A 27,161-nucleotide genomic window follows, 5' to 3' on the forward strand; every position below is an offset into this window, starting at 1 on the left:
TACTCCACCAGGGATATTATTGATGTTGGATTGTAAATGGCAGCTTTGGGCATGAAGTATGGAATTGACCTCAGTCGGCTTACGAAATGTATTAGTCTTGATTTTACAATCCTTGATTGCAATATGAAGATCAAGAAAATCAATGTTACCTGGGTTGCAATGACCTGTGAGTGCAATGCCAAACCTGCTGTTATTTGTTATTAAAGCTTTCATCAGTCCCATTCCAGAATATCATCAATATAGCATTTCCAAGAAATTATGTTTTTGGAGAAAACACTATTATTGAGAACATACGTTTCCTCAAATTGTGCCATAAACAAATTGGCAATCTTTCACGTGCGACTACCTCAAAGTGGTCATTCTCTCTTGCATTCACCACTGCTCTTCCACTATGCATCTCGGCAGTGCTCTGGTCTATTTACGATGACCCATCAATGAATTTAATTAGCTACCCTCCTAGTGCATTCTCCCTAAAATGGGGTACCTCATCATGATATTCAGTATTGTTAGTGCAATCATGTACATACTGCCTTCTCCACTGGCTCTTCTTTGAATCTGGTTGAGTTTACCACTCAGCATCTGACAATTATGAATGAAGGATTCGATATAATCACCTCATAACCGGATGCTCTCTGCGTGGTCAATGTGCTTTTGGGTTTTTCAAAGAAGGCGAAAAGAGCATGCTCGACATATAATGTTACTGAACAGTCCATATTTATGCTGGTATTCTGACTTCTCATTTGCAAAAGCTGCTGCAGCCAATGCTTACTCATATGGGCAATGGCCTCTCATTTCCAGACCTATGATTCCACAGTAAAATGCTAATGGTTTGTATCCCATGGTAGTTTTCTGTGTGAGGACAGACATCATCACCAATCCATTTGTATAGGGAAATAGAAAAAAACCTTCATTTTAATTGGGGATCCCTAAAACTCATTAAAGGCATCTATCATCTTTCCTATCAAGCTATGTCTCTTTTTTCTTTCTGTGATTATTTCAGTCTTTTTAAAAGTGGTCTGGCATATGTACTGTAGTCAAAGACCCATGCCCTACAGTAATTCCAAAGGCCTAGGAACTGCTGTAATTCTTTCACTGTCTCTGGCCTGCATGTTTTCATAATAACTTCTGTTCTTCCTTGTGTCACATTGTTTCCTTATTTTGATATTGGCTTGCCTATGTATAGGACTTCTTCCTGTTAATATTGCATTTTCTCTTTCTCCACTTTGTACCCTTTCTCTGCCAATCCTATCATCGGTTTTACTGAGTCTCTCATGCACTCTCCCTCTCTGGTGCTACACACCAATATGTCATCCAAGTACTGGATTACCACACTAACAAGTTGTATATTTCCTAAATCAATCTGCAACACACGGTTTATGACCGAGGTTGATTCACAGTAACCCTGGCATAAACAGTTATGTTACAGCCAAATCCCCCGGTAGGTAAACACAGTAAAATATTGTGAATCAGGGTGCAAGGGAATTGAAAAGAATGCATTCTTTAAATCGATCATTGTAAAATACAATTTGTTTTAAATATTTTTTTATTGGTTAATCAAAGTTAGACCTTTAACATTCCTCCATTAACAAATTCATCATCATTTGTGGGAATTCAAAATGTATCCCCCAAGCCAGATCACTCAGTCTATCCAGCCTGTTTTAAATGGCTCAAATTCAGGACCATCTTCCTCCTGGTCCAACTTTAGGGATTCAACAAATTTTAATGCATCTAATGTTCGACCCACTTTTTTGGCTGTCATAAGCCGTTCCCAATATTCATCTTCAGTGTCCTCAGAGATATTACTCATATAACTTCCCATGTGTGCCCGACATTTCAATGCCAGGTTCGGGCAGGCTAGCATCACATGTCTGACAGATTCTAGTTGGTCCTTATTTCTACAGAACCTGCAGTATGTTGTTGATTTTTCAATGAGTTTTCTTCTCCATTTTACCTCTCGGGAGTGCCATATGTTGAGTCTGCAGCACATCAGCACGTCTCTGTAGTGTTTGGATGGAAACTTCAGCAGGTATGGTGGAAGCATATTTAGAGCTTTGCGTTCCCAGATGATGTTATGACACAGGTTTCGTGATAATTTATTCTCCTGAGTTTCCTCCCAGTCCTTCTCTCGGATGGTTCTTTTAACCTTATCTGGGTTGCACTTCAGCGTATCTTCCGAGACGTCCAACTGTTCCATGGTTACTTCACATCTCCTTTTCCAATCCTGTAGAATTGCGTCTCCATTTAGTACCCCAGTCCGTGCTAAGATTCTGAACGGCTGGGATGGATTGTCGAGAATACACTTTCTATAGAGGGATAATGATTTCCATAACGCGATTGAAACCATGGATTGGAGTCTTAATTCTGATCTTATGAGTTCCAGCGGTAGCAAATTCGGGAAGCGTAAGATCTTTCACCAGAAATAGGACTCGCATAGGTTCCAGACTTCCATTTTAGGGCTAAAAGAGCCTCCGCTCCATACGTGATTACGGCCACCACCTTTTGCTTGTAGAAAGTTCTTATTGGCATCAGCGAAAATTTTCCATACCTGCGATGTAAGAGTATTCATTGGTTGGTCAAAGCTGTTAGTTTTTCTCGGATCAGTGTATAGTGCGCCTGTTCGTTACAGTTTTTATTTATCCTTATCCCAAGGTATATAGTAGTATCCACTTCCTCCAATGTTTCCTTATCCAACAACCACGTCTGAATTTTCTCTGCTCTTTTCCTTCCACGGCAAGATTTCATGGTTAAGATCATGGATTTTTTAATATTTATTTTCATATCATTGTCTTTTAGATATTGATTAAAGACCTCGATCCTTCGCTGCAGTCCTATTGGCGTCTGGTCTGCAAATACAGCGTCATCCGCATATAGCATCCACTGTACCTCAGTTCCATTTACCTTCGGCGGGAAGGCACGAATATGATCTTGAGATATCTTCATGTCAGCCATATATAGTACAAAGAGAAAAGGGGCTAATGCACATCCCTGTTTGATTCCCCGGGCAGTTTTGATCTTCCTAGATAGCCCTCCATTTTCAGTAATTTTAACCTGTATCGAGGTGTCAGTATACAGGTCTTGAATAGCTTGCAGCAGGTCCGTCGGACATCCCCAATTCCTCAATTTTGACCACAGGTGCTCTCTGTTTATCCCATCAAACTCCTGTTCGAGGTCAATGAAGGCCAAGTAGGTCGTTGTTTTCTCTTTCAAGGCCTTTGCCTTTAGTATGTTGATCAAGAACAGATTGAGGGAGGTACCAACGCCACTTACGAAGGCTGTTTGTCTCTCGTCCAAGATTTTAGTTTGAGAGGTCCTTTTTTTTAGGTCTCTTAGCAAGATAGACGCGAAAAGCTTGCCAATAGAATCTAGCAGCGCAATCAGTCTGTAATTTCTTGGGTTCCCACGATCCCCCTTTTTATAGATAGGCACGATGTAGGCCTCCGTCCACATGGTAGGAATTTGTCTGGCTTTTATTATTTGTTGGAAGAGTGCAAATATGAAGTCGGACCAGCCTTCGCAGTTTTCTTTCAGCATTTTATTGGAAATGCCATCTGGGCCGGCTGCCCTGGAAGTGCTAGGTTTTTTGATAAGCATTAATATATCTTCTCTATCGAATTCCAGGGCCCATTCAGTATTTTCCATCCTTATAACTGTAGCATTCTCCTTGGTTTTCCCTTTAAACATCGCGGTGTAGTGCTGAAACCAGTTTTCCTCCGAGACTTGGTTTACACCTATTGCCGATTGGTTCAGGCCTCTGTTGTTGATTAAATCCCAACTACTTCTTTTATTATTTGTTGATATTGCCGCTAACATTGTTTCTGCATCTCTTTGTGTTCTTAGATAACGAGTTGAGCGCAACCAGTTTTTATAGGTTTGCCGGCACTTTCTCAGCAGCTCACATTTCTCTATGCTGTGGGCCTTTATTATACGCTTGAGGTCAGCTCTGTATTGCTTTCATCTGGAAACCATGAGTTCATCATAGGCATGCTTTTTTTCGATTTGCTTCACTTTAGTTGAATCGTGCTTGACCACAGAGGCTTCTAACAGCCGTTTATACTCAACCACCTCTTCACCTTTCTCTGTGGCTTTCTTGTAATCCTGTACCAATTTTGGTATAGCCTAGTCTTTTAGTCTCAGTCGATTTCTGCCCCACGACACCTCCGTTTCCATCATTCTTTGACTCCTTGTGGTTGATCTTATATCCCAGGCGAGTTCAGTTTCCAGCAGACAGTGATCGCTATACGCTTGTTTGGTTATTGTGAATGATTTTATCCAAGCAAGCGTATTGCCTCCTACAAAACAGTAGTCTAGGCATGCTCCCGATTTTCCACTGTGCCATGTGTTAGCATCCATTAGATCTCCTCTTGTCTGGCTGTTTAGCATCCTCATATCCCGGATACTCATTTCCTTCATCCATTGTCTTTCTTTTCCTAGTAAGTTTTCTGTTTCTTTGATTTTACCAGCTTTGTCTAGAAGCTTGATATTTAATTCCTCATTCAATAATATCAGCTGGTCTTTTTCCTCAGTCATGGATTTATCAATGGTATTCATGATTGATTTTAGATAGATCCCCTGACTCGGCATATTTTCACTCCAGTAGGTGTTGATTAGTACCATTTTTCCCGTCTCCACTTTTTTCTCAGCTTTAAAAGCTATTTTCAATATTTGCACATAAGAATTTGGAATCTCATGTTCGAGCACTTGCAGGGGGCTATTCTTTAATATCATAAGTCCTGCAAATGGCCTACCTTTCGGGCCCTTTTTGGCCAGACTAAAGTAGACTTCATAGCCCTCGCATACTGGGGGTTCGCGCAACCAAGATTCCTGAATGGAGATAAGATTGTATTTGGCCAGAAAAAAGCTGTCCTTTGAGAACAGATGTTGAAAGCCTCTGGTGTTCCATGAGGCACAATAGACATGTCTATACTGGCCCTCCTTACTCTATTGTTTCTTCTTAGAGTTACAGGTACTTGCCATCCATGACCAGTCATTTGTTTTATTTCTGGCTTTATCCGGGTTAGCGTTCCCCTTCCTTGGGTTTTCTGAATTGTCCACCGTAAACCTCAGGGTTTTCAAATTGTCATCATTTTTTTTAAGATGGAGGGGTAAGCTTTGTGATTTTTTCCCCCCTCTTTTTCATTTTCTTTTAGTTCCTTTTTCCTCACCTCCTCCTTGTCTGATCTATTTTTTATGGACTTTTTTTCAGTAGCTTTTTCCTTATCGCATGTTTAATTCACGTCCTTGGCTTTTCTTCCATCCTTCATAGTTGTTTTTGGATTGATTTTGTTGATGTCAGCGTCCAGTTCCTCTAATCGAAAACCCTTTTTTTTGAGGATATCATTGGCCGCCAGGAATTTTTGCTTAATCTCATTTGAGGTAAGATGTAATATTACTTGATCCATCCTTTGGTCTCTTAGAAATTCCACTATTTTTATGTCATTAGATGATATTGTGTGTAGGGCTGAGGTTTGATTGCAAAGAGACATGACATAACTCCTGTTTAGCACCGCCCTTCAAGGGACATTGGATGCAGTTTCTAATTTCAGATAACATCCTTTAGGTGGAATAGTATTCCTCGGTGTTGGTGCGGGCAAATTTTGTCCTTTCTTGACTTCAGTACTTTCCTTGTCTCTGTTATTACTTTTTTTGTTTTGGCCGAGAATTTTCCAGTCAGAGTCGTGCATTTTTTTCTTTGTTAACCAACTCTAGCCTTCTTTTTTCCAAAGTTTTAAAGTGAGTGGTCTCATCTTCGGCATCATTCTCGGATTCTTTTCCCAAGGGTTCCGATCTTCTCCCTGACTCCCTGGCGATCTTAGGGAGAGGCTCTCTTTAAGATTTCTTACAATCCATAGGTTTTAGACCAGGATCGGTGGCATCCCAATTGTCAATGGTTTTCCATTCCGATAGACTGATGCTTTCCCAATCTTCCTCATCACTATTTTTGCCCATAAGTTCAATCAGGTCACTCAAATCTGCTGGTTGCTCCAGCTCTTTCCATTTATCCTCAGCTGGTGGATCCTCCAAACTGTCCAATTCTCCCATTGCCAGTTCTCTTCTCAGCTTCTTTGCACACTGTAGGTTATCTCTTCGAGGTGGTGTTCTTAAATTCCTCAAGAATGCTCTTGAGCCATTTACCTTCCGTTTTAGGACTTCGTTTTTTGATTCTTTTCCCATTGTCATTTTTTTTTTTTTTGACAGCCTCTTTTCCCTTCTGGTGGTCCTGGTCCTTGGGAGTTCCTCCTGAAAACATAGCAAAGTTGGGTTGCTCTGGTTGAAGTGTTAAGTTACGTTTTTTCTCTCCCTTATTCACAGGGGAAATAAGGATCACTTCTCCAAGTGCTAACTCTGTTTTTTTGGGCTGGGTACCATTTCCTTGTTTCAGCTTCATAGGGCCTTTTCCTCCACAGGGATTTTCTCCCAATTGAACCGCATCTTTATTTTGTTTGGTCAGACTTCTCATCCATTTGCAGTTCTCAAGGACTGCCTCCATCAGTAATGACTTGTCATTAGCATCCCTTCTTGCTAATTCACTGAGGCGATTTTGCCAGAGCTGGGTTTGTTCAGCTTCTTTGTTCATACGTATGTTCAAGTTCTGCAAGGACAAGTCCATTTCCATATTTGCCTCTTTTATTTGCATGTTGGTAGTGGTCACCTCTTGCACAGAGTCTTTTATCACCTCATAGAGTTTTAGGAAAGGTACCAGTGTAATATTTAACAAAGTCATAGGGCCTCATTACGACCCAGGCGGTAAATTACCGCCTGGGTCGTACCCCTACCACCATGTGTACGTTTACACCATGGTGGATGGCAGATTTGCCGCCCCATTCCAAGGTGAGTGGGGCGGTAAATCCCCATTTCCCATTTTACCCTTCCCCATTACCATTTTTGCCCCATAGGGCATAATGGGAGTGGGGAAGGCGCTAATTACGCCACCGTAAATTACGGTGGCGTAATTAGCTCCATGGTCCCTTAGCGCCATGGATTTTAACGCCTGCAAAAAGCAGGCGTTGAAATCACCATGGCGCTAAGGGACCTTGTAATCAGGCGTTAAGGGTCGGCGCCGTTTACGGCGCCGTTAAGCCCTTAACGCCTGACTCATAATGAGGCCCATAACCACTTAATGGATATGTTTAGTGTCCTTTTCTCTTCCAAGTTTACAGGCTTCACTGATTATTTGTGTAATTTGATCTTTTGATAAGGCATCAGGGCGCAGGTTTGCATCCTCCAATGATGGTGTCTGGGTCATTTTCATTGTCATTTGAACCTCACAAGCTGTTATTTGTGATTTTAGGCCTTTCAATCGATTTCCAAGGCATAGATGTTCCTTCTCAAGTGTTGATGTTTGAGACAGCTTCATTAACGTATGGTCTCCCTGATACTTTGTTGAAAATATAACAGGGTCTTCAGCCACAAAAGATCTCCCTTTGGCTTGTTCCTTGTCCAATGCTGCCATCCTCTCATTTATTAGAGAGATGCTCTTCCTTTTCTCTCTTTCAATTTTGCCCGTCAGTAGCGTTATGTCTTGCATGATTTTATTTGCTAGACTTGAGTTACTCAGGCTAGCCGGTGGCAGCTGTGTGTTACCATTGGTTCCTGGGGCTCCTGATGAAATAGCCCTCTCTGAATCTCTCTGAGCTTGCTTGTCCAGACGCGCCTTAGTGGGGTGCATCCCATCAGTGGGGTGCATTTCAGTCATTTCCTTGAATAAACTCAGGGATGGGCTACCTTGTTCAACAAGGTTTTTGAAAATACATCCATTTCATCTTTCTGAGTATTTTTATGATTACCTTTGTCCTTGGAGCCTTGATTTCGACAATCTTGCCTATATGGCTGGAAGATATTGAGTATTACTGGGGATTCCTCCATGGAACCTAGACATTGTGATTTTTCTCCCATTTTGATGGTAGAATCTTGCGGGGCTTTTTCCCATTGACCCAGCTCAATTGCATCCCACTGGTCTCCATGTTCCCATGCAGTCTCTGAAATTGGTGATCCACTTGTGGATCGGGTAGAGGGTATCTTTGCATGACTGGGATATTTTGTGGGTGTCATTGGGATCTTTAAAGACTCTCTGAGTCTGCTCTCATCCCTCACCTCTACAGGATAATCATGGTAGTCAGTCATGCCCTTACACATATCAGCTATAGCCAGATTTGGACTTCCGGCTAATTCGCAGGCTTGCCTGTTCGAGGGGTAGTTACCTTCACTTGGGGAGATAGAGAGTGGAATGGGGCCATGCAAATCGTTCCTCACACCGGATTTGCTTTTTGATTCGATCTTCTCAATCTCACAATCTCAATTTCGGGATGCTGAATGTCTGCAGCTTTCTCAAGGGGTACACCCAAGAGCGGATTAGGTACGTCCAAGCTTTTATCATGCTCTTTTGGGGGGGTAGGACTGACTCTTTGGCTGATTTTGTCTAGTTTGCAGACAGTTTGGTCGGCTGCATACCCCTGGTCGGTATCATCATCAGGCAACTTCGATGTTGCAAGGGCTATGGGTTGTTGATTCATAGTCCCTCCTGTAGTGGGGACTGTACAAGCCATAGGTAGCTCAGGGGACTTTGGTGCCAATCGTAAGGTATCATCATTTCCCATATCTAACAATTGACTTTTATCCATATCCGTGTTTGCCCCCACAGATAGGCTCTTGCGCTTCTTAGTACAAAAAGGTAGACAGGACTGTTTGCGCATTGTCATTTTCAATGTATGTTCAAGGCTCCCATTTACTTCTGGAAGAGAAGCGAATCTTTGCCTTACCTGGAGGCGGGTTCTCTGTCCTGTTGCTGATAAATCCAAGTTCGCAGGGAATTGCTTCATACTGTCGTGCAGCTCCTCTATGTAAGACTTCTTTGTTTTGGATCGGGCACGCGTGACTGCCACCAGCAAGGGTATAGGTGCATCCACAACCACAGCAAGCAGCCAAACAGAACAACAGCAAGGTAGATCACCCAGATGATGCCCTTTGTGCGTTCGGGCTTAGTGCCGCAAGGGTGTCTGGGTGAAAGTTATATAGCACTTCCTTCCTTCCTGTGGGTGTCCAGGGGGGAAAGGGGGTGGGGCCAGGAAGCCCTACGGCGCAACAGTGTTTTTTTCCTTCTTTGTCCCCTCAGCCTCACGCCGCAACTTCCACATGCCTCACAGAGCATCCACACGTCGGATCCAAAATACCTGACAGGCTGCAGGCGAGAGGGTAGCAGCCACAGCAGCCACAGCACAACAGCAAGGTAGATCACCCAGACGATGCCCTTTGCGCGCTCGGGCTTAGCGCCGCAAGGGTGTCTGGGTGAAAGTTATATAGCACTTCCTTCCTTCCTGTGGGTGTCCAGGGGGCGGGCAGGGGGCGGGGACAGGCAGCGCTACAGCGCAGCAGTGGTTTTTTCCTTCTTTGTCCCTCAGCCTCACGCTGCAAATTCCACACGCCTCACAGAGCGTCCACACGTCGGATCAAAAACAGCTGACTGGCAGCAGGCTGCAGACGTGAGGGTAGCAGCCACAGCAGCCACAGCACAACAGCAAGGTAGATCACCCAGACGATGCCCTTTGCACGCTCAGGCTTAAAATACTGTGCTTTGGAAGGGATGTTTCATAATATCGTGCCTTGATTTAGCACTAATGGGAATTCTGCCTGAATGACATTGTTTAGGGGGCATGAATCCTCTACAAATCTCCACTATCCTTCTGTTGCTTTTTTAAAGAGGTACACAGACATGTTGCATGTTGATTCTGAAGGCACTAATATCCCCTGTCGCACTAGGGCAACAATAGTTTAATAGATATCCTTGCCAGCTTCCTTTGATATGGGATACGGTCTTCCTGGTGGTAAAATAGCCCCTTTCTTTAGTTTATTTTTTACTGCCCCTACTCCTTTTAATAGACCAACATCATATGGACTGCTGGTCCAGAATGAGTTTGGTACATATGCCAGATCTCCTTGCAGAAAGGGTGGTACCTTGTTTACCAATTACATTCTCTTGCGAATTTCCCAGTTCTCAATTTGTAGCTGGTATGTGAGACAAATGCTAAACATCAGTTCATCAACTGAGACCTTGTCTGTAAATAATTTTTCATCTGTAAAATCAGTCAGTCTATGCACTTCATCAAGAGTCATTACTGTTCACCAATGTACACCTACATCATCTATTCCATGTAACATTACTCTGTATTCCCTTACTATTGGATCTTCTAGCTCAATTGCAATGATCCGCACTTCCTCAAAATCCCTGGGTACTTCTTGGTGAAACAAAAACTAAACTCAGCTGATAACCTCAATGTTTTGTCTTGTATTCTTGGATGCCATTTTAACAATATGTGTACTCCATAACAGAAAACGTCTGGGCTGAGTGGCACCCCCACTCTGCTTTCTGACCATAAAAGGCTGTTAAACATTCTTGTGCATTCACATCATGAATTCCTGGGATATACCATATTGTCCTGCCATCAGTAAATTATATTGTCATGTTCAATTTACTCATCAAGTCTCTCCCCAATATGTTCTCTTGTGTCCGGCACGAATATAACAATGGCATAGCCATATCATGCTCTCCAATGGTTATAGGTACACTGTCTGTAAAAGGAACATTTGTTGTCACCCCAGAAACTCCTTGTGCATCCATGGATATACCTGACATTTGGAATTTCCACTCTCTAACATAGGATCATGTAACTCCTGTATGTACTAAAAAGAAATATTATTTGCAACCTAGTGTTACGCCAACCCGTGTGTCTAGTGTAATACATAGTATGGGGCACATCAAGTCTGTCTGCACAATGTCCTATTGTGGGTACATATAAAGCCTTGACCCTGTAAAGGGACTCCCTCCTACTACTGTCACACCTCCATTATAGGTGTTGGTGCCTGTGGCAATATGTCCACGGTCCATGGTGTCACTGTGTTTTTTTGTGCTGGTGCGTGGGCCTTCATCGGAATTTGTTGTGTCTGCATTGGTGTTTCCTGTGTTTGCATTAGTGATTGCTGAGTTTGCAGTGGCATCCCCTGTTGCATCTGCTGTATTTGTGGTGTGTATGCCTCATAATACGTGTGGTCTTGAGCATTATATCCTGGTGGCTCTGCGCCATATGGTGGAGGATATGTAGTCTCCCCTCTTGTGTCTACTTGTTGCCAATTCGGTTGCATCCCTCCCCTACTTCTGCATACACATCAAATGTGCCCCATTTTCCTGCATGTCAAACACTGTTGTTGTGGCGGTTCTCCAAATCATGGTTGCCCCCCACTAAACCCTCCTCCTTGAAGGGCTAAGAATCCAAATCCTCTGCCTCTGGGTGCAAACCTGTAGTATCCTGCATCTTGTCTGCTGGGTGCTGCACATTGATTGCCTGATGGAATGTGGAGTGTGAGTGTGTGGGAGTTCTGAGAGTGACTGTTGGAGGAGACTTCGGCATGGGACTGTTAGCTGAAAAGATGTATACTCCCTGTGCTCCCATCTAAGCCTTTATCTGGAACTGAAGAATAAAATACCTTTCCTGTTTGATACTCACTGTCTCCTGCTTGATTCCTGTGTCCTGAGTCCCATGCCAGATACTTCATTATGGCAACGAGGATGGGATAAGGCGTGCCCTGGCTGATGTGGAGCCACGATAGGAGGAAGACTGTGTAATGACCAGGAGGTGCCTCGAGGGAGCCAGCAACAACTCAGCTGTTAGCAGATGGAGACTTGAAAAGCTAATGCACTGCTGGGTGAAGGGCTGAGCAGCGCCTGTCCTGTTGGTGGAGGGCCAGTCCTTGTGGTAACAGAGCAGCACCTGTGCTGGTTGTGGAGGGCCAGTCATGGTGTTAGCAGCACATGACCAAAAGCTGCTACCAGGACGTGCAGCAGCAGTAGAGAAGTTGGAGGGAGCAGGTGCAGCAGAAGTCCAGAAGAAGAGGTCTGGGACCTGTGGTTCCTCACTCCAGGTGGTGGAGGCAGTTGGAGAGCACTTGTGTGCTCATTATGTAGCCTATGGGTGTTGCTGACTATCGGGCAGTCTGGAGTGCAGTGTGCTGTGTGTATTTGGTGCAGACAGGCTGAGGCAAGCATCAGAGACTAAGAGGGAGTTGCCCCTGTTGGGCCACGGCATGCAGCACAGGTAGCTGCTTGTTAGAGCGGTTGGTTTGGAAGAGCTCCGTCGAGCCCAGTACCTCAGGGGCCACTGATGACATCATTAACCCTGCAGTTGGAGATGGTGGAAGTAAGAATCCTTTGAGTAGTTACATTCCTTTCGCACAGGGTGCATTGGAGGAAAGCACCTAGTTGCATTAGGGAGCGTGGTGATGTCATGGGCTTTTGTTGTGAAGGCCTTGGAACGCAGTAGGAGAGAAGAGCTGCAGCAGGATAAGCGGTTGCTGGTGTTGTGAGGTGATTCCCACAGCATCGGATGGCCATGTAGGTTAACAGCATGGACATTACTTAAATTAAAGGTACTATATATTAACGTATACTTGCTGTCACATGGTGTTGGAGAATAGTCGGAAGGATAAAGAGTTCTTTTGAAGCATTGCTTGCTTGATTACATGCAGCTGGGGTCAGAAAGGGAAGATATGTACTTTGTACTTTTGTGATACGGTTGTTTGACTATGAGTGGCCGAGCTGGATTTCACGAGCTGGAGTTCAAGGTAAAGCAGCCCGTTACCAGACCTAGAGGGTTATGGAGTTAATGGTTCTCTCAATCTAACATCTAACATTTTAAAATGTCATGGTTTATCTAGTGTTTGTCTCATGACGAGGAAAGGTATATTGTGGGTGACTTTTTGCTTATATGAGTATGCATTTGAATTTGTTTGGAGGTTAATTTAAATCATTACGTATCGCAGAGTAATTACATTTATAGAGCTATTGCACATTGGAATGAAAGTGTGATGGATGCATTAGTTAAGAGTGGTGGTATGAGTTTATGTGTGTGGGAATGAAAGGAGTTTTAATAAGTGATCATAATAATGTGAAAAATGTACAGAAATGTTAGCATATTATTAGGAGTTAGTAGAGTTTTATACTAATGTGGAGGTGTATTTTAATAAATGTACACAATTATTGCACATTATTAGGAGTTGGTGGGAGTGTTGTAATAATTGCAAACATGTTTCGGGTGTAAACAGTACACCATGTAGGACATGTGTGGGTGTGTGAAGTTCACGACAGGGGTATGCTTGTGGTGTAGTCTGTACACCAATGTTTTATGGCAATCATTAGCATGTATGTTCATTCAACCTTAACATGTGTTTAGGGTGAGGTTTGGGGGATTTTATCAGGGGTGACACTTGGTGTGGGGTGCCTGATCAACATCTCTTTCCAGTTTCATGTTGCCTTTGTAATCAGACACATATGTGTGTGTCTTTTTGGGACTAAGTTGTCATGCGGTAGCGGTAGGCAGGAGCATTTGTTTGGTGAGTTGTGGTGAAGTTTGGGTGCAGTCATTGTAGTGGATGTTGTCGTGAAGTTTTGTAGAAGCTCTTTACACCGGGATAGTGTAGGTGTTATAGCAGGATTGGTAGTGGATGTTGTGGTAAAGTTTTATGAAACTTCTTATACCTGGATTGTGTAGGTTTCAAAGCAGGATTTGGAAGTTACACTTTCACATTATTCACTTGCTTAGTGAGTGGCCTAGCAAACCACTTATTAGGTAGAAGTTGTAACCTGAGTTAGGTAGGAGTTTTGTACACCGGGTATGAGTATATGTTGTGTTGGTGTACTGGGCAAGTAGGTTTTTTGGAGCATGTAGTTGTAGGGGAGTTGACCAGAGTGTAGGTGGAGTGTTAGGGCATCCTAGCACTGTTGTGCAGGTTGGTTGTTTGTAGGGTGTTTTTGTGGTATTGTAGAGCATGCTAGCACTGTTGTGCAGGTTGGTTAGTTGTAGGACGTTTTGCACAGTTGTGCAGTTGTTTACTTTGGTTGAACTTTAGTGTCAAGAGTCATGATGTTTTTCTGCCAGTAGGTTGTATGTTGTTTCTGGTAATACAACATAGCACTATGTGCATGTAGTGTTGACATGTTTAAGCAGTGGATCTAGCATGGGTAGCAGACATAGGTTGAGGAGTTAAGCTAGCTTGTAGTTGTTTAGTTTTATATTTAACTTTAGTGATAGTTGCCTGAACATGAGTTTGAATTTGTTTAGGTGACATGTGGAATTGCTCACATGCATATGTGTGGTCCCCTGTGCTTGTGTGGATTCTGATGCTGCTGCTTCCTTGCAGTGGTGTCTGTGTTTTAGTGTGTTCTCTGTGTTGGGAGTGGCTTTGCTATCTTTGTTCCTATCTTTTTTCCTTTTGTTATTTGTTTCTTGGGGTAGGTGCAGGTGATGTTGGTTGGGTTCTTGTGATTGTGGTCGTTTGATGAGGTGTTGGTCTTATTCTGATTGTGATTTCATGAGAGGTTTCTCAGGACAGTTAGAAGAAAGGGATGGTATGACATGATGGTGCTTTGTTATGTTGTTGCTCTGAGTTGTGGAGCTGGGTTATGCTCAGGGTTGGCAGACCTGAGGACATGATTGTGCAGGTCAGGTCAAAAGGAGGTTATGTTGGTTATGGATGGTCTAGTGTGTAGGTTAGTTTGATCCCCTGTGCAGCAGTTTACCCTCTTGCAGGTAGGTAGTGCTTGGAGTGTGTGCCACCCTGTTGTTCATGGTTGGCCTTTAGTCTGGTTCTGATTGGTTGGATTGGTTGAGTAGTGGGTTTGTTCTTGTTTCCTTTAGGGAAGGAGGTGTGTAGTAGTATCCTTCATGTTGTCTGCTGGGTGCTGCACATGGAATGTCTGATGGAATGTGGAGTTTGAGTGTGTGGGATTTCTGAGAGTGACTGTTGGAGGAGACTTAGGCATGGGACTGTAAACTGAGAAGATGTATACTTTGTGTGCTCCCATCTAAACTTTTATTTAGAACTGAAGAATCGAGTATCTTTCCTGTTTGATACTCACTGTCTCATGCTTGGTCCCTGTGTCCTGAGTCCCATGACGGATACTTTCTTTGCCTCATCCCTGGGGATCATACTTATATTCCCTCTTCCCTGAAAAGTTTCCATTTGAACCTGGCAGTGCCTGTTGTAATTCCTGCTCAGTATGAGTTTCTCCTGTGTTTGTTAACATAGCCCCATCCATTGTCAATTTTGATAATTCATTTTACACTTACTTTGCTTCTTCTATCTTTATTTCCTCAACTTTCTTTCTGTCCTTCTCTTGTTTAAACCTACAATGATGAACAATCTTCAACAATCTTCAACTGTATCTTGGGCATGGTTTTGCATCTGTGCCCACAATTTTCTTTTATTTCCTTTGTACTACTTTGGGGAGTCCCTGACTCAAAATGTGCTGAGAAATTGTGATATATTTATCCTAAGGCTCCCTAGTCTCTAGTTTCCATGTTTCTTGAATGTCCTGTATGTATGCAGTGGGGTCTTCTTCTGGACCCATTTTTTGTGCCACAATTGCACCCATATCTGATGTCTCTGGGTATTGTATTCTAAGTGCCCTTCAAACTTCTGTTCTGAAATTATAAAAAGGTGCCCCATCATGCCGTGTGTTTTGGCTGGTCACTTCACCTATCCACTTCCAAATGTCTTGTGACTGTTTGCCCATTGTGAACGTAAACACACATGTTATGGTGCCTACTGCCAATGTCATTCCAGCTGTCATTTTTTCCAACTAATAGATCCACTTTCCTGCCCTCGCTGTGAGCAATGGTAGTTTATTAATCAAGTTATTTTTATATGTATGTGGCCTTTCCCTAATATGGGGAATTAGTTTAGTCCTGTGCCCAATCCCAGAGCAGCTACGCCCCTTGTATTTTTCACTGTCTCTGTCATGCTAACTCTTCCATCCGGTACATTTCTAAACCTAGTTACATATGATGTTGTTCCTTCTAAACTGTGTGAGGGTGCCATTGTGAGCCTCAAATATTCAACAGGTTCTGACCTCATTGTTGGCTCTTCTATTTCTGCCCAGGCTATGTCTCTCCCTATTTGGGTACACGTGGATGGGGCTTGTGCGGCCCCCTTGCTCACTTCCCTCATCTTCGTTGTCTTGAAACATTGTATCGTCAGTCTCATCATCTGCACTATCTTCAAAGTCTCATCTCCTAAGAGGATTGGTTCTGTATGTTCCACTCATCAATTCCTCCATTATGTTCCTACCTTCCTCTGGCTAGCCTGCTCTCCAACTTTCTACTGTGCCGATGCCATCCTTTCTGTTCCTGCCTAAACTGTAACTTCTCCTTCTAACAGTACCTTCTTCCTCTTTATCTGATCATGCATGTCTGTGCATAATGTCATCAACTTCCATGCGGCATCTCTCTAAGCTCCTTTCTCAATCCCTTTCTTCACCTCACCATTTCCCTCTTTCTTTCTCTTCCCATCTTTTCTTTGCTCTTTCCGTTTCTTCCTGTTGCCTTTCTCCATCGAAAGTGTATGCTCCTTAATAATATCATAAACTTCCTCCCGGCGCCTCTCCATACTTCTTTCCACATCTCGCCGTCTCTCTCTCTCTCTTCCTGCTTGTCTCTTCCTCTTTTCCTTTTTTCCTTCTAGTCTCATCTACCTCTCTCTTGCTGACTCTCATTTCATTTCCCTCATTATCTATCTTCTTTGTTCCTTTTCTCCTTCTCTTCACTTCTGCAGTCTCTTTCTCTCTCCTCCTCTGTTGTTCTCCATTCTTCATTCTCTTCTCTTTCTCTAAATTTCTTTGCCTTCTCTTTGGAATCATTGATGCCCTTTCCATCCAGTTTGAGCATTATCTGTCTTCCTACCAACTCGTTTGGTACTATTGCTGTCTGCACCTTGTTGTTTCCCCTGCCTCTCTCTCTCTGAACCTCTTCCCCAGCTTCTGTTAGCCTTGCTTGCAACTCGCAGTGCTTGTCATATCCCACATGTATGGACACTTGTTGTTGATAACTTATTTTGTCTCCTCTTACAATCTCTTCACTGCTATATGCAGTAGGTGCATATGCAGGGTTGGTATATCCTGATGCTGCTTTTATAGGTATAATCCCAGTGCAGTCGAGGACTGCTCCTCACTCTGTAGAAGAGGAGTAGGAGCTCTGGGTGTCATACACCCTTCATCATGCTGATTAAACAAGCATCCATTCCTTTTTATCTGGTTCTGCTATATCCTCTGAATATATTTTCCATAATTCCAGTATACCTAATCTGTTCCGTAACTGTTTTCCCTTATATGCGGCATGTAAATATGTGCACATGTGTTGCAGTACTGTCTTCAAATGAGTGCCTTCTTGTGGCCAGGGCACAAACATCTTGCCTTCCATATCTTTAACCTATACCATATGATACTTAGGGATTGTGTCCTGGTACCGGGACAATGATTTTCATAAAGAATTGATTGGGGTAACCCCCATTACAATATTTGATTACACAACTAACCAATACTCACCAAACTTTACTTTCATTGTCGTTCACCCTTTTTTCATTTTCAAATTCCTTCCCACATTACTCTTCCACAATTAAATACTTCTACGTGTCTCTCTGAGACCATGCCTCCTGCATCACCCAATCATTTTGAGAGGCACCACGAAACATCACTCACGCTTTGAGCAGCCCCACCTTGCTGCCGTTATCTTTCCTGACCCTTGTCAGAAGTTAACTATTTTTCTGTTACTCTTCTTTTATCTCTGCAATCCCCAATATACAAAAAATCCCACCCCCCATTTTGCCATACCTATGTCATGCTTACATCCACAGATCTGTAGAAGGTCTTCTGTGTTGAGTCTCCCATCTCATCCTGCGACCCTCCACTCCCTACTGGGCAGTCTGCAGTGACCAGAAAGGGCTTTTCTTCAATGGGGTTCCTGTTGACCCTTATCTGTTGTCGGCATTCCTTCTCTCCACAGGTCGCCTCTGTAGTCTTTGGGGACACAGCAGGGACTTCTCGACAATCAGATGGCACTTAGCCAACCTGATCCTCTGCTAGCATATGTTAAGGTAGGCCCAAAGGTCCCAAGTATGTCAGTGGAAGTGGAGTCAATCCAAACAAGACTCAATCATGAAATAGACAAAGTGCAAGGCAAACCCCAGCTTTATTATCAGCAGGGACAGCATTATAATCTTGTGTCTCTCAGAGAGCTAATACCAAACAATAATTTAGGTACACCAACTGTATCAACAATGACATCATAACATAATCACAGTTACAAAAACCTACAAGGATTTGGGATTGGTTAATCCCTTAAGTGCCAAGGACGAGTATGCTTGTCCTTTTTTCATAGAGTTGCATAATAGCCTGGCACTATATGGCTACATGGTTTAAATATTTCATTGGGTAAGAAATATATGATGGTTCCATCTGACACCACCCTTATTTCTATAAAGGTAAAACTACATCATCTCTATGTTACAGTATTGGTTGGCATATGATTCAATGGGTGTCATGACACTACAGATTTTGATAAATTGGCATCTTACTAAACAATCTTGGACACTTGAGAGGTTGTCAGGATATGAGCCAGATGGGGTACAGTGGGAGAGAGCCCCATGTAATTGTAACCTCAATATTTTGTTATGTATTCTTAGAAGCCATGCTAACAATATGTGTACTCTATAAAGGAAAACTTCTGGTCTGAGTGGCACCCCCCTCTGTGCTTTATGGCCATAGAAGGTTGTTGGAAATGATTGTACGTTCAGATAACGAATCCCTAGGGTGGAACATATTATCCCGTCATCAGCAAAATGATATTGTCATGTTCAATTTACTCATCAAGTCTCCCCAATATGTTCACTAGTGTCCGGCAGGAATATGACAATGGCATAGCCATGTCATTCTACGCTAGGATTATGGGTATGCTGTTTGTAAAAGCAAACTTTGTCATCACCCCAGAAAATCCTTGTGCATCCATGGATATACCTCACATTGGGACATTTCCCTCCCTAACACAGAAACGTGTAGCTCCTGTATCTACTAAAAAGGAATATTTGTTGTCACCTATGGTCACGCTGACCCATGGTTCCTCTTGTGGATCTGGTGTAATAGATAGGATGGGACACAACAAGTCTTTCTGTGAGCTGTCCTGGTGTGGCTATATATTCAGTATTCAGGGTGTAGTGGGAGAGAGGCCCATGTATTTGTTCAACTCTCATTCTCAGGCCATGAGACTGGGGCAATCCCTTTGCACTTGAACTTCCAGAGCGACCTATGTCTCTGTGTACTTTTAGGGAGTCTTGCAAGTGTCCTACATCGTGCTGTCTCATAATCAATAGTCATTGTTCCCGAATTATAAGTCATTTGTTAGAGGACCATGAGTGAAATGGAATTAACTCTTATTTATTGGGATTTTAGCTAATATTAACATGCGTGTCATGTTTTTTGTTTCCACCACGGACAAACTCGAGTTATTCTTCATGGAGTTTATTGGTTTGCTATTTTACTACACCTGGTTAACAAAGACTGGTTGTAGTCTTATAATCCTTTAATTAATCAGGGAGTATCCTGCTTGCATTTTAGGAATTGTTATCTTGTTCCTTCGTTCTGCTGTTCCCATCCTCCCTATCTCATTCTAAGCTTGGCTATAATTGGCAGCTATCTTCTGAGGTCTGCACAGCTCTGTGTTTCTGTGGATTCAGCTTTTTGAGTTCCCCCACAGTCTTGAGGCTTTTGACTATTTAAAAGCACACTGCAGCTTTCATGCTTAAAAAGATGGCTGCCCAATTACACTCTGGTTTCTATGTAAGTGAGTTATACTCACATGCTGTTCATATTGCATTCAATGTATACATAGGCTCTGTTAGAGTTCTTCATATCTTGTGGATGCTATGTTAATATTTTTCACATATAAAGGTATATTTGACATAGTGTATGTGTTCTTCATTTGGAGTGCCTCTCTCCTTCATGTGTAATGCATGCACCTCTTACTGTTGCAATGTTAGTTACACTGCTTTTGCCATCTTCAGCTTAGATTGTCTATATGTCCTCTTGTGCCTGACTGGGATAAGGGCAGTATGGTTGTCTTAGTGAGTGTGGGATGTCTGAACCCACTAATCCAAGCCCTGCAACATCACTGTGCATTGCTGGCAGCAGAGACATCATAATGGCCGCCGGAAAGCATGCTGCTTGCCAAAAATCACCAGAAAGTGCGCCGTGAAAACCTGAAAAATAGGCCACCATCTACTTTTGCCTATGTCAGTGAGCACAGGAGATCACTGCCGAAACCCACCATTGGGCTACCCACAAAGTAGCCGGAAATCACTTGAAAAAGCAATGCTGATTGCCGTAAGAAACACAGAGCTGCTTTAAAAATCTGTTTTTATTTGGTGTCAAATCTGCAAAAAACATGGCTCACAAACCACCCAAAAGATCCAACCTCCTTGTTGGGTGGTCAACATCATTCTCCCGCAAGAATCTACATAAACATAAGGTCCACAGAAGTGTATCTATATCTGAACAAAGTCCACTTTTGAGGATTGCTTGCTGGAAGATATCTGTCAAAAATTGGTGTAATACTGTTATCACCTCTACCAGAAGCCAGCATTTAAAACCATTTTGTGTAAAGTTGTACATTGAGCCCAAGCTATGCCAAAGAAAGACTTGCTAAGAGGTGGATACAATTTAAAACTATATTCTGAAAAGTCTTGAAGCAAGAAATTGTTTAATGTATGTGTTAAAATTGTGGGTTATATTATAAGAAAAGACAATTATTTTAGACATTGGGTTAAGAGTTAAAAGTTTCCCACACGGTGTTCAAACAAATTCCAGACCTTCTCCCTGGACAAAGGGGACTTCCCCCTGCCCATGGCTAAGAGATTGACAGGCTGGTGTCAAAAGGAACTGGGAGTGGCACCCTGGCCTGTTGCTCTCAGTGCAGACAAAGGAATCCTTGGGCTGAATAGAAAATGCTAATTCGGGTGTGACTGACAACAAAGTGCTGACAGGAAGGAGAGACATGTGACCTCTGAGTCAGCCCAGACCTTGGGGGTGGAGACAAACCATTGTGTGGATTCAGAAAGCACAACAAAAATATGTTTTAGAAAAATGCTTATAACAAATTGCACTGAACTGACCAAAATGTGAAACTTTGAGATTGTTAAAATGAAAAATTCTCTCACAGTTTAAGACTAAGCTGGACTCCGTGCAATGTTCTGAGACCAAACCCCGGAACTATTCATATTGTAGCTACTATGTTGATGCCAGGATCCGGAAAAATTACAGAATTGTGCTCAGATGGGATGTGCATGCATGTCTAAAAATTGGTGCAGAAATAAGTTTGAGAAACCCACCAAAAGTGCCAAAAGCGGTCATTTCTGAACCCAAGCTCTTAGAAAGATGAAAGTTGAACAGAAATGTACCTTAGTTAATCTGTCATGTGATTTATATGTATGTAATATTAACAATTTGTGTATATTGTAAATATGTGTTTTATGAAAAATAAGATATACTGTACAGAAACCAAGGGGAGTGTTTTTCCCCAAGCCATAAAGATGACACAGGATGACATGCTGATCCTTTCTCCAATTAGGGGACAGGGAATCCTCCAACCTTTCAGATCCTTAGAGAGTTGGGAATTGTAGAATCAGCCCCCCCACCCACTTTGGAAATACATAAATAGGGACTGCTGAGGACAGACAAAACACACACTTTTCCACTACTCAACTGATTTCTTGTCGAAGCACCCTGCAGGAAGACTCCAGACTCCAGACATAGATCCAGAAACCAGGCTGCAGAACCAAGCTCTAGAACCAAACTCTAGAACTTTGAAGCAGAAGAGGCCTAACCCAAAAGCTGAACCCTTCTCAGCAGGCCTGCAGAATTTAGCAACCTGATTCTAACCCCTACACTTCCAAGGGGTTCTCACATTCAACAGCCTGGTTGTGCTGTTTTGCTATTCTAGCTAAGAACCCTGTGCTAGAACCAAGATCCAGACCCAGAAAGCAGAGCTGTATCCAGAACCCATCAGATCCAGTCCAAGAGGCCGCGCAGACCGCAGTGCAGTGCTGAGACCAGAGTGCCTGAGACCTCTCCATTCGCGAGAGACTCCCAGCTGAACCCTTGACCAGATCTTTGACGGAGCCCACTCCATTCCAAAGCCATAGGAGTTAGTATTGTAAGCGATATTCAATCAACACTACAGCTAAGTCAATGCCTAGTCTGGGATGCTGAGGAAAACCCTTATTGATGTATTTTTTATGTCCAGTTCAGTACTCTGGATGACAACCCTTGTATAACACCCCCCTCTTAGAATCCCCCTGACCCCACTGAGCCAAGAAGTAGGTTTGTTTTGCAAATTAAAAGGTTTATTTGAAAATTTAAACAATATATATCTATCACACTTTTATAATATATTAATATCTGATAGTACACTTAGACATATGATGTGGATCCACAATGGGTAATGTTACAGTGGTACACTTGATTACTTAGGAGTAGTATAGAGGAGGAGGTAGCTGAAAATGCTTTATGGTTTCAAGGAAATGCAATGAGGAATAAAATGCAGTACAGAAATACTTGATATGATTTTAGCAAAAGATAAGATAATCACTTTTTCTCCGGCAATTCACCCCCTCCCCTATGCAACGTAAGAAATGGAAGGAGATGGAAAGAGGAGCACACAGTTCTCAGGAATGCAATCAAATAGAATACGAAATTCAGTTCCCCCCCAGCTGTAACGCTCACCTGATTCCCGTAGAGGCGCCGGTCTTGACTGGGCATATACCGTATCTTCAAAGGTGATGTGTAACACACGGCTGGCTCTTTGGGCTGGACCTCTGTGCACTGTATGTCTGGCTCGAAGGGTAAGATGTCTGCAGATAGAAAATGTGGGATTAATGAACTTGGTTATTGAATGTCTCTCTCTTCTTCCCTTTCTCTTCTCCTGTAGAACCCCAAAGGTTAACGCTCTCACCTTAGGTAAGTGAACGCCGTGCTCTCCATCTGCCTCGAGGCAGGGTGCTGTAACCAGTTTCTTCACTGGATAAGGGGAGAAGGCCTCTTGACTTCAGAGGACTGCTGTCCGTCGTTTACTGCACGAACGGTAAGTTTCGAGTAATTCTAATGTCTTTAAAGTCTTTAGTAATGATGTCTCTTGTTTTGCAGGGTTCCGGCGATGGCGGATGGCGGGCTGAAGTGAGTTGAAGATGGAGCCCGTGTGATGAATAGAAGCGCCTGGAAGCACGTAAGTAAGCGCTTGTTGCCTGCTTCACGATGCGCTCTAACTGTCTTTTTATTTTGCAGGTACAAGTTCGGGGCGGCTGCAGGGTGCCGGAATACCCACTGGGTTAGATGTGGAAAGGAGTAATGGCACGTGAGTATTAAAGTTCCCCAATGTCTTTAAACGCACCTTGCTTTGTCTTTCAGATGCGGGATGCAGCGCCGAAGGCCTCCGGAGCGTGCGAAGAGTTGGTAAGCTTTTGTCTTTCAGATGCCGGAATGCAGTGTGAAGACCTCCGGAGCGCACGAAGAGTAGGTAAGCCTTTGTCTTTCAGATGCCGGAATGCAGCGCGAGGCGTTGGTGACAGCCGATGGACCAGGTAAGTGAAGAGCTGTCACTGAAGACCGTAATGCTAACCTGTTCTTTCTTGTCTTTATAGGTGTTGCTGAAGACTGGATTCAGGATGGTAAGCCTTTTTCCTTAGGCCCAGGATCAGATGCAGAAGACACGATGAGCGTTCTGCTGCTGAGGATGCAGAATAACGCAAAGCAAGATTCATCCATCGGGTGTGGTTTAAATAGCCTCCTCTAGTGCTTAGGTGTCTCCTTCCACAGCCACGCCTAGGTAAGAAAAGAGTTCCTGCTTTCCAGAAGAGTTCCAGTGTTCTGAATCTAGGGAGTGGCTCCTGCCCCACCCAACAGGAAAAGTAGTTCCAAACAGAAGAGGATCAGAGACTCAACTGGCAGGCAGGTAAGCAGCATGGTCTGCTGCAGGTAAGTCCACCCAAGCATTATGAGCCCGGCGCTTCCAGCGCTGGGACTGGGCATATTTATGAGCCTGGTGCCACTGGCGCCAGGACTGGGTCCAAAAGGTCCCAATTGGGACTGGTTGGCACTCGGAACCTGGGTTATGGATCTGCTTCCAAGGGAGTTGGGAAAACCCTGACCTTTTGGAAGCAGAGATCATGACAGTACCCCCCCTCAAGGCCCCTCCCAAACCGGGCTTCTCCGGGGGTTTTGGCTTGTCAGGAAATGTTCGGTGAAATCTTTTGATTAGGCGAGGAGCGTGGACATATTCAGCAGGTTCCCAGGATCTCTCTTGGGGGCCGTAGCCTTTCCAGTCAATTAGGTAGAATAGTTTAGATTTGGAGATCTTGGAGTCCAGAATGCTTTTGACTTCAAACTCGAGTTCTCCATCAACTAGGATAGGTTTTGGAGATTTGGTTAGTCGGGTTTGAGGTTGCACGGGTTTTAATAGAGAGACGTGGAAGACCGGATGTATCTTCATGTGCGGGGGAAAGTCCAACTTGACCGCTACTGGGTTTACTATGGTAGTGATGGAATAGGGACCAAGGTATCTTGGGTTGAATGTGCGTGGCCCTTTTAGAGGTAGATATTTGGTGGATAACCAGACTTGATCCCCTACTTGATATTGAGGGGCTTCCTTCCGATGTTGATCTGCTCCTTTCTTGTATTGTTCTTTAGCCCTTTGAAGGTGAGAAACAGCTTCCTTAAAGGCTTGGGTGATTGTAGAATGCAGGTAGTCTACTGCTGGTGTTTCAAGATCTTGGAGGGGATCCAACTCCGAGGTTCGAGGGTGACTGCCGTACAAAAGAAAAAACGGGGTTTTCCCAGTTCCCGAATGGACAGAGTTATTGTAGGCATATTCGGCTATCCAAAGGATGTCTTTCCAAGTTTTTTCAGTTTGTTGCAGCATGCAGCGTAAATACTGTTCCAGAGTTTGATTGGTCCTCTCGGTTTGTCCGTCGGTCTGGGGGTGGTGACTGGTCGATAGTCTCACATCAATTTGAGCCGACCGACAGCAACTTCGCCAAAAATGAGAAATAAATTGACTACCTCGATCCGAAATTAGAACCGAAGGAAAACCGTGCAGTCGGACGATGTTTTCGAGAAATTCTCGGGCCAGAGTTGCTGCTGTTGGCAAGCCTTTGAGCGGAATGAAATGCGCCATCTTGGAGAATAAGTCCACGATTACTAGAATCGCATTGTATCCGGAGCATGGAGGTAGATCGGTGATGAAGTCCATAGAAAGCGTATGCCAAGGGCGAGGTGGGATGTCAATAGGGCGTAAGAGGCCTGCTGGTCTTTCCTTTTGACTCTTGTTTTGGGCGCATACTCCACAGGACATTATAAAGTCTCTGATATCTTTTTTCCAAGACGGCCACCAGAAGTAGCGCTTGATCTTTTCTGAGGTCTTGGCCATACCGGGATGTCCTTCCATTAAAGAATCGTGATAACAAGAGATTACTTTTTTTCTGTAAATCTGTGCTGGGTAGGTATAATCGTTCTTGGAAATACAATAAGTTGTCCTTTACTGCAAAGTCCTTTCCCTGCAGATGCCAATTCTGTATGTCTGCTGGAGTTACAAGTTGCCTGGCTTTATCCTTAACTTCCTCTATGGATTCTGTGGCGATTACACCCATAATTCTTTGTTCGGGAATGATTGGTACAGGTTTAGGGTTGATCAAGTGTTCTTCCACTCCCATCCGAGAAAGGGCATCAGCTTTACCGTTTTTTGTACCAGGTCGATAGGTAATTATGAAGTCAAACTCGGCAAAGAATAATGCCCAACGGAGTTGTCTAGAGGATTGGGCTTTTGCGGTTTTCAAATATTGCAGGTTTCGGTGATCCGTAATCACAGTAACAGTGTGTCGGGCCCCCAGCAGATAATGCCGCCAAGCCTTAAAGGCAGACTTGATAGCCAGAAGTTCCTTGTCAGTAATCGTGTAATTGATTTCAGGAGGCGAGAATTTGCGGGACCAAAATGCCACGGGATGCAACTGATTGGTTACCGGGTCCTTTTGTGATAGAACTGCCCCCATGGCAAGGCTTGAAGCATCAGTTTCCACGATGTAGGGGAGTTCGGGGCGAGGGTGTTTTAAGATTGGTGCAGAGATAAATTTAGTCTTCAAATCCTGGAAAGCTTGTTCCGCCTCGGTAGACCATTCAAAACGTTTGTTTTTCTTTAACAAGGCAGTGATGGGCTGGACTATTCGAGAGAATTCGGGGATAAACCTGCGGTAAAAGTTAGCGAAGCCTAACATGCTTTGCACACCTTTTACGGAGGATGGTGATGGCCATTTGAGAACTGCATCGACCTTCTTTGAATCCATACGCACTCCGCCAGGTGATAATATGAATCCCAAGAATTCAACTTCAGTCACGTTGAAAACACATTTTTCCAACTTAGCGAAAAGTTTGTGTTGACGCAATCTTTCGAGGACCATTTTCACGTGTTTCCGATGTTCAGATTCCGATGAAGAATAAACGAGGATGTCGTCAATGTAAACAACAACACACACATCTATGAGCTCTCTGAGGACATCGTTCATAAAATATTGAAAGGCGGCCGGGGCATTACAAAGTCCGAAGGGCATGACCTGATATTATTATTATTATTTATTATTTATTTCGTTGATTTAATCAAATTAATGATTTTTACAAAACATAGTTGAAGAAATCAGTAGAAAAGTTGAGATGAGGAAACATTTGCAGTCAAAGTAGAAGACTCTTAACAGGAAATTCATAAAGACAAAATGTACTTTAGGGTTTGAGTGGTCGCGATTGTCCAGGTATTTCGTTCTCCGCTCATTAGGCGACCCCACCAGAATTCTTCCTCCCTGATGTAGGATGCCTGAAGATGTTGTTGCAGATACTTTTCACCAATATCTTGGGTACCTGGACAGTTGAGAAGCAAATGCCGAATAGTTTCGACTTTTGAGCTATCTTTACAAAAACGACATGTATCTGAATCACTCAGTCCTCTTCGTTTCAGAATCTCATTTGTCTGCAGTAGATTCAAACGTGCTCTCAAAAAAAGGTTTCTGGCGGCTTTGTTTGGGAACCTACTCAGATAGTTAGGGACCATGTTTAATTTGCTGTTATAGGGCGGGAGATGTTGAACTGATTTCGCTTTTTCTGCAAAGTCCAGAGTCTTTATCCAATCACACTCTGCCATTTTATTTTTTATTTTTGAAGGATTTCGCACCAGCTCTTGTTCCGAGAAATGGAGTTCCAGTAGTTTTGCTTTTCTTGCTGTTTCCTAAGATTTTAGCTCCAGGCATCGCGTCCTTTT

Source organism: Ambystoma mexicanum, chromosome 6p, assembly GCF_040938575.1.
Source record: "Ambystoma mexicanum isolate Mex_15411 chromosome 6p, UKY_AmexF1_1, whole genome shotgun sequence".
In the NCBI taxonomy this organism is placed as follows: Eukaryota; Metazoa; Chordata; class Amphibia; order Caudata; family Ambystomatidae; genus Ambystoma; species Ambystoma mexicanum.